Source organism: Bactrocera oleae, chromosome 5, assembly GCF_042242935.1.
Source record: "Bactrocera oleae isolate idBacOlea1 chromosome 5, idBacOlea1, whole genome shotgun sequence".
Classification (NCBI taxonomy): domain Eukaryota; kingdom Metazoa; phylum Arthropoda; class Insecta; order Diptera; family Tephritidae; genus Bactrocera; species Bactrocera oleae.
This window is the reverse complement of record NC_091539.1, coordinates 26366601-26382776: the sequence shown is the minus strand read 5'-3', so window position 1 is coordinate 26382776 and position 16176 is coordinate 26366601. Positions and strand designations below refer to the sequence as shown.

At 31.0% G+C, this 16176-nt stretch overlaps 1 non-coding gene across 2 annotated transcripts; it reads right to left on the bottom strand.

Moving 5' to 3' along the window:
• Positions 1-1697: 1697 nt before the first annotated feature.
• LOC106622891 (uncharacterized) lies at positions 1698-12299 on the bottom strand. 2 transcript variants are annotated; one of them, XR_011396315.1, is made up of 4 exons: positions 12188-12299; positions 2385-2715; positions 2169-2320; positions 1698-2085 (listed from the first exon to the last, which is right to left on the bottom strand). It is a non-coding gene; the product is annotated as an uncharacterized protein (transcript). The 2 variants fall into 2 exon arrangements; XR_011396316.1 differs by lacking the exon at positions 12188-12299 and adding an exon at positions 10793-11132.
• Between the last annotated feature and the right edge of the window lie 3877 nt (positions 12300-16176).

Sequence of the window (16176 nt, the reverse complement as noted above, 5' to 3'; positions counted from 1 at the left end):
GAGTAAGTGTACAAGAAATCAAGTTTAATAATTATTTATCAATTTATATTTTTTCCTTACAAAATAATCGTTATATTTTCATAACTTTTATTTATTGCTCACAGAATAATAGTTATGCGGTGAGTTCTATTTAACTTTAACGCAATAAGAATGGAAGAGTGATGCGGAAAACACAATTGCGACAGGCAACGGATAGCGCCCGCTGTCAAAATTAGAACGCATTTGGGAGGAAATTGGAAAAGTTTTAAATGAAAGTTGTAAGTTGAATTGCATTCGCAAAATATTTTAGTTCTTATTAATTTTGTGTTGTAAAACATATTTAGCAGATATTTGTAGAAAACGGGGACAGAAGTGGAGCTTCCTTTATCTTCCTTCCATTATACTTCTTGGATGACTGTAAAGGTTCGAGGCCGTTAGTATTGCTGTTACTAGTTTATTTAATATAAATAAGATTTTAAACAAAGCTTTTTTATCTCTTTGTTAAGAACTGTCGGATGCGGTGAAATACAAGAATAATCAATTTTCGGGGAAAATATAGAGGATATGGAAAGCATGTCACCAAAAAATTTTAACTTGATTGATCCCAACTCTCCACCTTCATGCTCTTTGTTCAAAAGAAAGTTTTTTTCTCTTAGTAAACACTAAAAATAGTGATTTAAAATTGTTCAATATATTTTACAGATACACCCTCCAATGGAAGGTCAACTAAGCGGCGGGACGATGCTGAACTCAAGGCTGGTTTTACTAAAGCAATGTATTTGTGCGTTGCCTCCATATCTGAGCTTACCAAACCAGTATTAAAAAATTCAACGCTCACACTTTTTGAAACTTTTGCGCAAAAAATAATATATGCTAACTTACCCCAAGCCGATATAAACAGAATAGAAGCTTGAATAATGTTTGTACAATACGAAGAAACAGCTACCTGCTATAATTAATAACATTGATCACACGGTTGTCACGGAAAAGCAGTTATGAAAAAATACTTTTGTTAGTTTTCATTAGTGTATATATTCAATTTAACCGATCTCGTCAGATACTGACTTTAAATATTTATCTCTAAAAACCATAATATATTCTATTCAAACGATCACGTCAGTACTGACTTTAAATATTTATCTTTAAAAAACTATTAAATATTTATCTTTTTAAAAAACCATAATATATTCTATTTAAACGATCACGTCAGTACTGACTTTAAATATTTATCTCATTATATATTCTACTTAAACGATCTCGTCAGATACTGACTTTAAATATTTATATTTAAAAAAATGTATATATTATATTTAAACGATCTCTTCGGAAACTAAATTTAAATATTTATCTTAAAAAAACCATTATATATTCTATTTAAACGATCTCGTCAGATACTAAATTTAAATATTTATCTTAAAACAAACCATTATATATTCTATTTAAACGATCTCGTCAGATACTGACTTTAAATATTTATCTTTAAAAAACCATAATATATTCTATCCAAACGATCACGTCAGTACTGACTTTAAATATTTTTCTTTAAAAAACCATTATATATTTTACTTAAATGATCTCGTCAGATACTGACTTTAAATATTTATCTCTAAAAAATCATTATAGATCTCATTTATGAATTAATAAAGGTGAATTTTATACCAGAAACAATGAAAACCAATTAATTATTTTCTTTTTTATTCATTTATTGATATATTGTAAGTATGCTAGTTTAATATACTCATGTATTAAATTGCCTTATTGATAAATTAAGATACAAACGTACTTTATTTTTATATTCAGTTGTTTCTTCTTATAATACAAATTTACAGTACAAATAAATCTTACCTACGTACAAACTTGGTATAATAATGTGTTTGTTGTTTGTTTTACATGTTAATTGCTGCAGTCTCGTGATAATTTTCTGTTGTCAAGCATTAAGTAATTGTGAAGCACAATTGTGTGTAGAACTCGCCATCTGCTCGCTAAAATTCTAAATGCATTTTCAATATGCATTTAGAATTTTTTGTTGTAGTTATCTTTTACAGTTGCTAAGATCCGACCAGGATATGTTATGGACGCATTAGGTTGTGCTTTAATGGAAAAAGACTACCCCTAACATTAAAATATGAAATTAAATACAATATACAAATACATGTACATATGTATGTGTTAACGAAAACTATATTTACCAAGAATTTGGTTGTCTGGCGGAATATTAATTAAATATTTTTTTGTAGTTATACAATAGTATAGAGATCCGCTGCGTGGCGGACAAACAATTTTTATATGATTGCCATCAACCGTCTCTACTTAATCCTGCATTTCAGTTTTTACGTAAAATCTTAAGAAACAAAGCGAAAGATTTAGTTTTAAGACAGAAGTGTGTGTAGATGGACAATACCAACCTGTCTGCTATTTTTTCCATTCATGTAGGTTAGGTTGAGCAACGTATATGTCATGTTCGGTCTAAAAGGGGTCACAAGTGTCGTAAATTATTTTTCGTACCGTTCATATACCTAATTTATGGGTCTAGGAAATTTAGTTTACTCAATGCTTTGTACTCCTGAAGAGAATCACTCACATCAATGTCAGTGCCAAGGGATTTTCTTCTTTTATTGCCGCTCTTCGTGAAAAACGCTGGAGCCTTTCCTTAATAAAGACCAAAAGTGTGTGAAATTTGGGAACGCTCATCCCTGTGCCTTCAAAAAAGTGCTCTTGGTCTATCATCAGGAGTGGCTGAAATTCAATTGCGTGGAATTTATCACCGGCTGACCCTTCGCAATTGTGCTTAAGGCATAAGCTTTTGGTTTTGACTTGACAAATAATAACTTAGCGTGAAAGAATTATTTGTCAAGGCAAAAAATAAAGCTTACTTTTCAATTCTTATTACGTAAGAGTTAGATAAAACTCACCGCATAACTATTATTAAGTGAGCAATAAAAAAAGTTTTGAAATAACTCTTATTTTGTAAGCGAAAAATAAAAAGCAAAATATAACGATTATTTTGTAAGGAAAATTAAAAAAAAGCAAACTTTAAAAGTTTTTAATATATTATATTTGTGTAGTCCTCACAAAAACAAAAATTTTCTATTTCTACATCATATATATCCGACCCTTCCTTCATAATGATTTTTTTTAGTCAAAAATTAAACAGTAACAGTTATTTTCTGTCCCTGGAAAATTTAGTTCTTGACTTAAAAGAAGGAGAGCAAATATTTTCATCTTTTCTGCAAAACGAAAACTCAACCTTCTGAAATTTAAAAGGTTTTTTAACCAAAACTTTAATTTAAAAGATAACAATATATTTATTGATGTCAAGAAATTTTAATTGTTTTGTTCAGAGTCCAAAACAAAAAATGGTTTTTTAATGTTCCAAAAAGAATATCAAATTTTTACAGTTAAAATTGCGAACAAAATCATTAAAATTTGTTTTGCGTTGTGAAAATTATAAAATAGACCACAAAGAAATCTCTTTCTATTTCTCATGGTAATATTAGGTGAACTCAAAAACATACATTAATTCTAGATTTCTATATGTTATCAAATTTCAAACTATATATTTGTATTAAATTGTTTATGAATTATTTCAGTATATTGATTATATTCACCCAAGAGTGTGGATCTCTGTGATCTGAATGACGTTATGTCTTGTAGTTAGTAGCACTAAAAATCGAGCGTACAAGTATATAAGGACATCATCCCTTTTGCTCTCATTGTTTGCACAGCTGTTCTTTTAAAATTGTCTGATTTCAAAGTTTTTAATTTTCTTAGTTTGGAAACCATACATAGCCGTCATAAATTTGATTTTCACTAAACCAAACATATTGTATGATTTTGAGAAAAAAAAAATTAATACTTGTATATTATTACGGCTTTTAACTCCGCTCCGTTGAGTTGAAATTAAAGCAATTTAACTTCAGATCAACTAATCTTGACTACTGATCTTTTTAGTACCAACTTCAAATTTATTGTCAATTAAAATATAATTGGTGTTGACAAGCTAAAAACTTAAAATAGGTAAATGAAAAATCAAAACAATTCAATTCAGTTATTGATTGTGAAAACGTAAAAATTATTAATATGGACATTAGTTTGGATTTATATTACGATGAAAAAATGGTGAGATCAAAACTGATGTGCTGCTCATACGAAAAAGCATTCGTAATCATTCAAATCCATAGGAACTTCCTAACACCAATGTTTCATTGACAACTAAATGGCTTTTAAATCTTGTTTGTTGCATATTCATTAGTTATGGCACAGAGTTGAAAACCGCAATACCAGAAAATAGTTGAAGATTGACAATATTTCAACCGAAAATTTTTTGACTGAATGAGTTGATATTGATGATACCGAATTAGGGGTTTTAATTGCGGTTATAATATATCTTTCCGTAAAGATTGGTTGTTATACCTGATTATAACTATTTTTTTGCAATCGGATTTTTTGAAACGAATACCCCTTACACGGTTTGCAAATCTGCTTACTTGAATTGAAGTTAAAGTACGAACTACAATTAATTTCAGTCAAAATGGCATTAGTCGATGGCAAGCGGGTCCTCATATTCAGTATACCAGGTTTAAAAAAGATTTTAAAGCCCCTATTTGTGCCATTTATTTCAATATCTACATGGAGCTCAACGTATAAATTATATATACATATATTATAAAGTGAAAGGTGCTGCTGAAGTTTGAAAAAGTGCCATATCTAATAAGTATAAGTATAATTAAGTATATTTTTAATTTACGAAACTGGTTCTAATTGGCGGCGTAGTTACTAATAAATACTGGACGGTGCCATAGTTATTGTCTAATTTTTATAAAGATTTAGATACAAACTTGCTGAACTAACTTTATGGTTAAATTTAACTGACGTTTTTAGAACTTTATTTGTTTTGAACATAATATACCCAATCTCACACTGTATCCTGAAATGTCAAAAACAAATGGTTCCATTAACTTTGTTTGATATGGGTTCATTAGTTTGTGGGGCATATCCATTAAAATTATTATTGACGAGGGCACACTTTAGAACATCTATTATGATCCTCTATATCAAATTCAAATATCATATTAATAATTTCGTATTAATAACATTTCCTCAACTGCTCATATTTTTGGCAGTTAATGGGCGAATACTGCTGGTGGAAATTTGCTCTTGTAAGATATAAGTAAAATATAGATAGAAAGTTACTCATTTCTCATTCATCTTTATACATTTGCAATTTCAAATTTTATATTTAGAAATCTTTTGATTTGTTTGGTTTTGCTTTTTGTGGATATGTCGTCATGAATATAAAACATTTTATATGTAAATATTTAATGTGTGTAAATGTATTTTTTTGTTTTATTGTTCCCAAGTAACGAGTTCTACAAAGTAAACATAATAAATTATAGTTTGAAAAACTAAAAAAAAAAACGCTTTAAAGGAATTTTTAAGCTTTTCCCTACCGTCTTGTTTGTGAAAATTAATGCTTATGGCGTATTTATTTTGTCAGTTATCACACTTTTAGTATATTTTAACATAACTTTTATATGGGAAGTGGGCGTGGTTATTATCTGATTTTGCCCATTACACAGCCTATGAAAAAGGACTTCCTCTCAGCAAATTTGGTTGAGTTAGCTTTAGCCGTTTGGAAGATATATACATTAAACCATTTTGGGGCGGGGTTACGACCACCTTTAAGGTAATGGGAAACTGTATTGCATTGTCATCGGTCCTTGACACGTCTGCAAAGTTTCAAGTTGGTCAGACTTCTGGAAACCGATAAATATTGAGCTCTAAGATTCCATTACATACGTACAACCCAAGCTAATAAAAACGTATTAAAAATTAAGAAGAGCAAAAAGCAAAACAGGTAAAAACATTCACAGCTTTAAAAATTAATAAATTTTTGTTAAATAAATAAAATAAGTAATATAATATTATATATATATAAGTGTAACTTTCATAATTACTGTAATTTTAACCGCAAAGAATAGGTTCATACAATTTGTCGTTACACGATCAAGAAATTGCTTTCAAGTTGCAACACACTCACACTTTTCTCACTTTCGAACTAAAACGCCGTCTTGATATCAATTCCTCGACTCAAGCCGTGGGGCAACTTGACGATCAAGTTAGAACAGCATAGTTTTGCAAACAAATGACATGTAATTGTCGGTAATATGAATATTTCTTTTATATTAATGGATTAATATAAATATAGATTAATCAATTCTAGAAATTAAAATGTTCGTGTCTCTCAAATAGCTTATAGTGCAGTACAACTATATATATATTCTAAAGTTGCTTTCATACAACGACAAGGGCTTTCTCAACTCATCTCTCTCTTCCCATTCCATTTTTGTACTAAATTATTAATTTCGTGAAACTTTCAAGAATTTTATGTGGTTTCCACTACGTCGGTATCTTGAAACTATTATTGATTATATAGTTGATTGCAGTTTACGTTACCGCTGTCATTTTAAATAAATTTTGACAATTCGTTTGTTGAATCAATTTTGCAAGCAAGTTCTTGATCGCGTAAGTGCTATAAACACGAAACGCCAAACTGCTATACCAAAACATTTAATAATAAAAGGTCAGTTATGCATACATAGCACAGCACTGTTAAGGCCCTGTTATGCATAGAAAGCATAGCACTGCCATACATGAAAACTGTCACATAAAGAATCTATTTAATAGTTTTTGCCATATAGGTGCTCACCAATAATTTCACCGCGCATAGAAATTCAGTTGTTTTTTAATGTTTGTGAGAGCACACAAATGTGAAATATCATAAATGAAAATGCCAATTTGAAGTGCAGTGTTACCCACTTGGTGTTTTCGTCCTAAATTTAGAAGTTAAAAGAGTCGAATGGGTTTTTTACGGGAGAAAATAGGTCACAAACAACGTTCACAAATTTTTTGGCAACTGTCATCTTCTTACGCTCTGACAATTTTAAATATTTCTATTGTTTTCCAATCTTTTTGAAAACGACAACGTTGAACCTGCTAGGCTATTGGAAGATCTATTTTCGTTACACAAAAATATGTAGCACCGACTTGTTGTACCATGTTACTTAGAGAAATTGGTGGATTCCAAAAACCATCTGATGCACACAGCTTCAATGTACTTTGGATTTGATTTTCACGATATGGCACATAAACTTGCGCCCAAAGACTGTTAGAAAAATGTAAGAATTTGTTGTTTAGCAGAGCAGATTCGAAAAAGGTACGATACTTGAAGTCATCTGTCCCTGCATTCGGTAATCAAATACATGCAAAACGTGTTAAACAGATTCTTTATGGACAGTTCTAATGTATGGCAGTGCTATTCTATGTATGCATAACTTGGTCTTAAGAGGGCACTCCATTGCAGAATTGTAGTAACTTCTAATAAAACTGTGAATTTGAAGTGATAAATTTTGACGAATGAAATAACAAATACAAATTGAGCAACAGTTTAACGAATATGTCTTTTTTAATGCACATACTTCCGAAAAACTAATAAGATTGTGTGGTTTTATGAAACCACGATGAAAGTTACACTTTTTACAGATTGCAGATATTCACATTTTTGGAAAAATCATTAAACTTAGGTTGTTAAAATTGAGTCGTAAATACTATCTTAAAATTATGATAAAAGCAGTAAGTAAAGCAGATTCCTCTTTTTTAAAATCTGTTTTAAAATTTTATACTTTTGCAACATGTACAACAGAGTATTATAGTTTTGTTCACCTAACGGTTGTTTGTATCACCTGAAACTAATCGAGTTAAATATAGAGTTATATGTATAAATAATTAGGATGAAGAGACGAGTTGAAAAGACTGTCTGTCCGTACGTCCCTCCGTCTGTCCGTGTGCAAGCTGTAACTTGAGTAAAAATTGTGATATCTTTATGAGCCTTGGTACACATGTTTCTTGGTACCGTTAGACGGTTGGTATTGCAGATGGGCGTAGTCCGACCCCTGTCACGCTCCACAATAAGATCCAAGACTATTTGGTATAACGAATCGCATTAAGGAGGGGCATCTGAAGTTTAAGGATTTTTCGAAAAATGGGTGTGGCCCCGCCCTCTAATAGGTTTAATGTGCATCAATCAAGACAAATCTTTTTAGCACCTCAACCGACAGTGTCAAAATGGGTGAAATAAGGTGTATTAAGCTTTATCGGGGCCAATACAAAAATTGGACAATGGGCAATGCACTGCGCCCTTTAGGTGAAAACGCATGTCTCGGGGTCTACTTGACCGATTTCAACCAAATTTTGCAAGTAATATTATTGTGTCATGCTTATGTTTCAGTGCAATTACAATCACACCTGACACAAATTTAAATTTCATCTGTTTTTTTACTTTCAGGTATACAAATAAAGCGCTAATGAATATGTTTCTAATATGTGAGTTATCTTAATAAAATGATGGGAACAACCCGGTTCTAATAACGGCACATCTGTGTGCCTAAAGTGGAGAAAATCGGGTGAAAGTTGCCCTAGCCACCATATAACTTATATCAGGATTTTGAAACATCCGGATTACTTTACTTTTCTGTTGTTGTGGTAATGGATGATGAATTAAACTCAGAGAGCATTTTTACCGTTAGCAATATGTAGTAATGCCAAAAATAGGTCAAATGGAGTCAATACTACCCCTATCTCCATATGTACATGAAATTATTTTTTCTATTTTTACAAAACTTATACCGAATATGTCGGTCAGTGTGTGAGTTATTTATTAACAAAATTGCTTGAAAGCGTGATCTCGAGTAAGCCTTAACATGATTAATGCATTAAGCTCAGACCTTCCTCTGTCACCAATATACCCTGTATAGTGATTTCCTACTTTCCATCTGACTTTAAACCGTTTAGGTTAATCAAAATGTGTGATTTTTTAATGAAATTAAGTGAACAAGTTTTCTTAGAAATTATTAACTTATATTAATGACTTGGAGCAGAATATGTAAGGATTTGGTGTAAACCTTGGCTAAACCTCATATCCCTAATAAAATGATTTCCCATCCTCTGGTTTGATGAACGTCTCCATATATTAAAATTATATTCTCCGGTGGAGTTTATATCACATATATCACATTTGAAGATGTTTTTAGTATAATTTTTGCTGACGCGAAGTAAAATATAACAATAAAACTGAGTAAGTCTATGACCTATAATATAACTTAATAAAATACCAAATTTGATTGTAATCCATTCACCGAATATAGAATATTGAATTCTTTCGCAATATTTTACTTACAAGTTGCAAGAGTATAAAATGTTGAATGAACTTAGCCCTTCCTTACTTATTTGATTTACTTTAATATGAATTGATGCACTTACAAGGTTTTTGTTATCAAGTTAATGAAGAACAGCAGATTTGGAATCAGTTGCTTAACTAATACTGATGTTATTTATGTAAGATTGCATTTACGATCGAACTCTAAATGAATTACATTGGGTTACAGTGGTTTCAATTTTGGATATATTTGTGCCGACAGTTTATGAAACTATATCTGGTTTTGTAAGATTTGGTCTCGATTATTTTTAATTCTTTATTTCCATTTTACACTATAAAAATCAGAAAACTTGAAAGCAAATAACATATCTATTTATTATGTCAGAAAATTTAAGGATACATTTAAGTAAAAAGGCCTTTTATGAGCTTTTCTTTTATAATTTTCATGGTGGCATTATCTTTTTACGGACCAGCAGTAATCTGCCATCATATGACGATCGCAACAACTTTTTTTTCATTATTCATCACTTTTAGATCCTGGTTGAATCTCTCTCTCTGTTTCTCACTCCAATTTCATAATTATCCGAAAATGTATCCATATGATTACGGAGATAGTTTAAGTTGGTACTGAAATTTGCTCCTAGAATCTGACAGTTTATTTCAAACAATTTCATTAAAATTCGATACTAAATGGTTAACGGGGAAATTTTCGACTATCAACAGAAACATTTTTTACGATTCATAGTCATAACTTTGATAAACTCTGTATCTCTCATTTTTGTGCTATACGGAATTTTCCACCTTTTACCATTTCCATACAAAGTTCGAAAATTTTCTATAAATGTCACTAAAACAATATCCTTCCACGTCCAACGCTTTGGCAAAATGTTTTATCATTCCTAACTTAATCACGTATTAAATCACTGAATTCATTTTGAAAAAATACCTTTGGTGTAGATGTTTCACCTTCTTATTCACATCCATTGGTACACTCTACCGATGTCTGGATATTTGACGACATCATTGTTTTCTGTCCATAATTTTCGCATATTTTCGGTAAGGAGCCTGAGAGTGCACGTTATGTTTGTAGGCGCGAAAAAGGAGTGCACAACCCTAATCATGACTGGAAAACTAAATTTTTATCACTAACTACATTCAATATTTTCGTGAACAAGGACTTAATTTGGACACTTGAAAGCATTAAAATTGCTAAGATATCCAGGACAACACAAAACAATTTGGTTTTTGTAGAACCGTGCTATCATACATACATTTTTAATATAAATAGCTACTCCTTCATATTGAGGATTAATCTGCTTTTGTCGATTCACAAATTGAAAATTTGGAAATCTTATCTGTTCAGTATTTCTTGAATTAGTTTCGGATAAAACAAAGAGATTTTGGCAGTATTGTATATTTATCATAATAAATTAGAGATTCAGCTTGAAAAAAATGTGCGAAAAAAACAAATCATTAACCGGGGTATGAACTCAAACATCCTTCGAACTCTGCTTACCACTCGCGCTATATTAGGCGTTGTGATTGCTTAATTGTTGTTTCAATATAGTTAGAAGTATAGAAATATCAATATTCTCATACCTCAGATGCTGAAGTCGAAGCGAAATTTGGTAAAGCGCAGGTAGCTTACAAAGTCACAAACGTGTTAATATTCTTCTTTCCAATCAACTATGCTAAAGTTTCACTTTAAATTAAAAAAAACGAAAGCGAATAAGCGAAAAAAAATTCTTTGACCAGGATTCAGCCATGCGCATTCTCACGTTTGAACCATTAATATTATATGTATTTAGCACTCGCACTATATTAGGTGTTACAAATTTTTAGTTGTTGCAATTTCCATTTTAGTCATATCGTCATCTCTGTTCAATTGTAATTTTTACAACAGATATATTGGACATTAAGCTTCTTTGAGTCTTCCAAATTGCGTGAATATGAAATGTTACACCCGAACTTAGCCTTTCCATAGTTGTTTAATATAGAATTTAGCCACATCAGCGGAGACCTTTGTTCCTTGCAAATTTTTGTATTGATATTTTATTAACTTATACTAAAGATCCTAACTCCTTTATTTTTATTACAACATCTTCATCTCCACCTCGGATTAATCTAATATAATATTAAAATCAATCTAAATAACACAGACTATATTCATCAAATGAGTGCTGCTAGTTTTTACTACCGATTGCCGTAATGATGATTCAAATATTCTCGCTAAATTTGGTTGGGTCATTTGCTATTGAGTTCTATGCGATATAAACCAACACAAAGAAAGAATTTCATTATCCCGAATATGAGGGAAATGCCAATAAGTGAATAGGAAATAATTATATAATCTTTAATTCATATTTAACGCTAAACCATATAGCTGTTAAGAAATCATGTTCACCTAATTTCATTAAACTCAAAATGTCACACATATTGACGAATGTTAATGTTATAGAGTCAACCGGAAAGTCGAAAATCATTATACTAAATTATGCTGTATAACAAGTTTGCATGCAATTTTATTGAGATTATTCACAATTTGACCAATATATTCACCGAAAGACCAGTAGAGTAATGATAACATAGTATAATCAAATTTTACACGAGAAAGTTTTGATTAGCAGACTTCAATGAAACTCGAAATAAAGTATATTTAAGATATTATATGAGGTATGTGTACATTATATATGTCTTAAGTTTTATTTTGAGCAAAATCTACTACTATAAAGAACACAATCAAGGTTATCATGGCCTTATTGCGATTTTGCCCTCTTCAATTATCGCAGTATAAACTTAAATTTGCCAGTTGTTCTTTCGTCCGAAATAAAAAGATAAATAGCTGCTCATATTTCAATTTATCAACGTTGGCCAACTTTTTCCCCCATAGGAAACAAGAGAATTTTCTTGTTCCATTTTCATAAACTCCTGAATTATAATATGCAATCTTCTTACAATAAAATACGTTATATTCACTTTATTCATATATCTTACTTCCAATAACTGGATCATTTCATGCCGCTTACGTTATTTGCGCGTGACTTAATTATAATTGAATCATGTTGTTGTGTTTTCTGCACCGTCAGGGCAAGTTCTTTTATTCACACAAAAACTAAGACTGATCACATATATATATTTTAGTGTTATTTATACTACTTTATGGTACCAGTTTCTATTTGCTATCTGCTATGCTATTTGAAGATAGACACACTATCTACGGTCGATTGTTTGTCGTTACAAACGGTCCCGAGAGGATAGCGTGGAGGAGATAACACTCGTTATGTGTGATACCATTTCTATTTCACACCAAGTGTGCAGCAGATGTTGAGATTTCTTATCACTATTTGTTTATGTGTGGTTCAGCATAAACAAGAGATGTTTTGGTCATTTCTGTTTAATGAAACGTTCCTTAACTCGTGCGCGAAAAAGCTTGTCTGTTGCTTGCTTTGTAATTGTTAAGCCGATATCTCAGTTTTAATACTGAATTGGCTTTTTAAATGTTCGGTGTAGATTCGTTTTTCAACAAAATGTCGTTTACGTTCTTTTTGCGAGAACAGAAAATATAAAAATCCTTATATTAAGTATATGGGGGTGTATAGGGGAAAGATTTACCCTATTTAATTCATTTTGGGCACCACGACACAGTATTATAACGAAAACGATGCTTTCTAAACATCATTAACGTACCTCACAGATTAAAAATCCATTAAAGGTTTATGAGGGCCTCCGGAAGTATTGAAGTGATTGTATCTCCTTGGAGCACTTTTGCTAGGAAAATATTTCCCCTGCGTTTTACTAAAATATCTTATATATTAACCAATGTTTCCGATATAAAGTTAGCCGTAGATCCGCATTCGGTATATGGTCCCATTTTAATGTGAGAGGTTTTACACCTTAAATACACTATGTGCGGTTATTATTAAATTTAATGCTTTTTTACATTTTAAATATCTTATATATTAACCAATATTTCTGATATAAAGTTAGCCGTAGATCCGCATTCGGTATATGGTCCCATTTCAATGTGAGAGGTTTCACACCTTAAATACACTATGTGCGGTTATTATTAAATTTAATGCTTTTTACATTTTTTAGTGAGTTCACAGACTTTTAGTAGTTTTCAACATTTAGCCTATTTTCACGCTGTATGATCAAGTTTAAAGAGGCTTGATTCCAGCAAATTGTTGCTCTTCTCATTGAAATTTTTTCTATGAACATTGAGTTAATAGCGTAATTTATAGCTTAATTATGGCACGTTATATTTTTTCAAATAACAGCAACTTTTTGAGCGTGGAGTGGTCAGTTAAAAATTTTACTTAAGTTATCGGAGTAAACTTAAGAATAGAAACCGGATAAGGATTATATATGTATATAATAAGCTGCAGCCCCAGACGTTTAGTATTTAACACATTAGTATTTAAAGTTCATAAATTTAACGATTTTAAGTATGTAATTCCTCAATTTAAAATGAAGTTTACACTTACACATATACTAGTATTTTACTAAATTGATTCCCTATATTTATTTAATAATAATTATAAAAAAAATAAACTAATTCAACATTTCACTTTTTATTCAACTCGATTTATGCACACAACAACAAAAGGGTTGCTTTATCTGCAAAGTTTTAAAGACAAATGCAGGAAACATACACCTACTTAAGATAAAAAGAATTTTCCAATTCAGTAAAAGACAACTGTTTTATGGATTATAAGTATATTTTATTATATATTTATATTATATATTGTTTTAAAAATATCTCAGGGCGGCCCAACACCGGGCGTTCTCAGATCCTTCGCTTAGAACTCTTTGTTATATCTAACTTTATATCTATCTTACATACTATAGTCAGTGCAACATATTGTCAGAGTACAATAAAATAATTCATATTAAATCGATATATTATATTTAATATTTAAATTACACCAATGACCCATTTGCTATTCTTTTTTAATTACTGACAATTTCAATATTTGATAGTGATAGAACTAAAAAGTACACTTACTTATCCGAATAAATGATTATGGAGATAATATTATATCGCAGTTAATAATTAAAATTACACTACACTCAAAAGTTGATAACACCCATAAACAAAAATGGGCAAAAGAAAACTGTTGGTGAAATGATGATTGAGATGTCGACACCACTCAGAAAAGTTGGTAAGTTTAAATGGCCTAGTTGTCTTTATATTTATACCCTGAACAGGTAATATTAAGTTTGTAACACACTGAAGAAAACTTCGGAGACCCTATAAAGTGTATATATAAATGATCACTGACGAGTTGAGTTCTGATTCCGACAACTATCAGATTCTTCAACACCCCTGAATGGTCAGATTTTTTCCAACTGTATTATCTACGTAGACGAGCGACTTCTCATAACCCAATTGTCCATCGGTGTTAAATCGCACATTTCTTCAATAAAGTTCGTTTGTTTCGCTGGCTGTATAGCATGTAGCACCGTCTTCTTGAAACTGAAGGGCGTCCACATAAACATCCTCCAACTCAGGTAGGAAAGTCATTAATTATGGCTCTATAGCGGCCCAGGGCCGCTGATAGAAAAGCTGGACTCAGGGTAAAAAGATGGGGGCCCCTCCCTACAAGAATATTTCTAATACTTTATACATTTTATTAATTATCTTCCCATTTACTACTTCAAGAACAAGTCAAATATGACGACGAGTATTAAATTAATTTTTTTGTTGATGTTGGGTGGAACAAATTTCTTTTGTACGATTTTGAAAATCAATAAATAGTTCATACATACAAGTACACTTTCAGTCAAAAATACTATTTCAGATTATACGGGAATATATGAATAAGGATATCAAGACTTGACAGTTAATTGGAAGATAGAAACATAACTTTAATTTTTTTTGAAAAAGTTTGAGAGCATGCCGTTTAAAGTCTTCAATTATTTGGAACTTGGAATGAGCTTTTCAAGCTTTTGCGCAGCAAATGCGTCGGTAATATTCTGAAAATCCAACTTCTTGGCTAATTTTGCCTCTAGGCACAGTGTAGCTAGTCCTGAAATCCTGCCCTGTGACGAGCATGATCGGTGAACATTTTTGATCCTTGCTTAAGTATTAAACCAACGTTGACTACTTGAAACAGAAACGGGTAAAGTGCAAAATATTCTCAAAGCGATGTAAATATTTGAGAAGTATTTCTAAATTTCGAGCATTGATGGCATTTAATAAGTTTTATGGGGTAAGACGGTGACAACTTATCATATACATCAACGGAATAGTTTTTGCAGTTGCGTTGTGGTCGTCGTCTCTCATATCATAGACCAATAGAAATCAGAACGATTCGTTAAATTCGTTTATGCGGCGAATCTTCTCTTCATTCCCCGGATAACGCTGTCAAGTATGACGTAGAATGTGTGTTTTTTTAATTCAATTTCTTCTTTACTGTAATTTTCATCCACTTCTTCATGCAGGTCGTTTCCGTGTTTTTTTTTTTTTGCTGATGGAAAAAACGTCTCCACATTCTCTAAATTATCTGCAACAATTTTGCAATTTCATTATAAACTGCTTTCCACTGGTCGCGCAGAAATTGCAAGTCTACAAGAAGACTTTCCATATTTTTAACTTCGATGGTGACCTCTTGAAGAATCAAGTTGCTTTCGTTGATTAACTGAAGGATTTTAAACCATATGGAAGCCATTAAAACGCTTTATTTATTATTATTGAAAAGATTGCTTTATTGAAAACCACACATCTAAAAAAAACACCCTGTAATTAAGTCTTCTTTCTAAATATATTTTTTATTTTCCATCTTGTTTTCCCAATAATATTGATTAGTTAATTTTTCATCATATATATTAAATAAATTTCTATATTCACGCCTGTGTTTATTTGATTTCCTCAGATAATCCGTAGTAATATAAAAGTCTACTACTTGTATATTAAAAAAACAATCTTTCTCCACCATTTAAAAGAATATTTGTAGTTCCGTCAAATTATAGTAAAATACCGA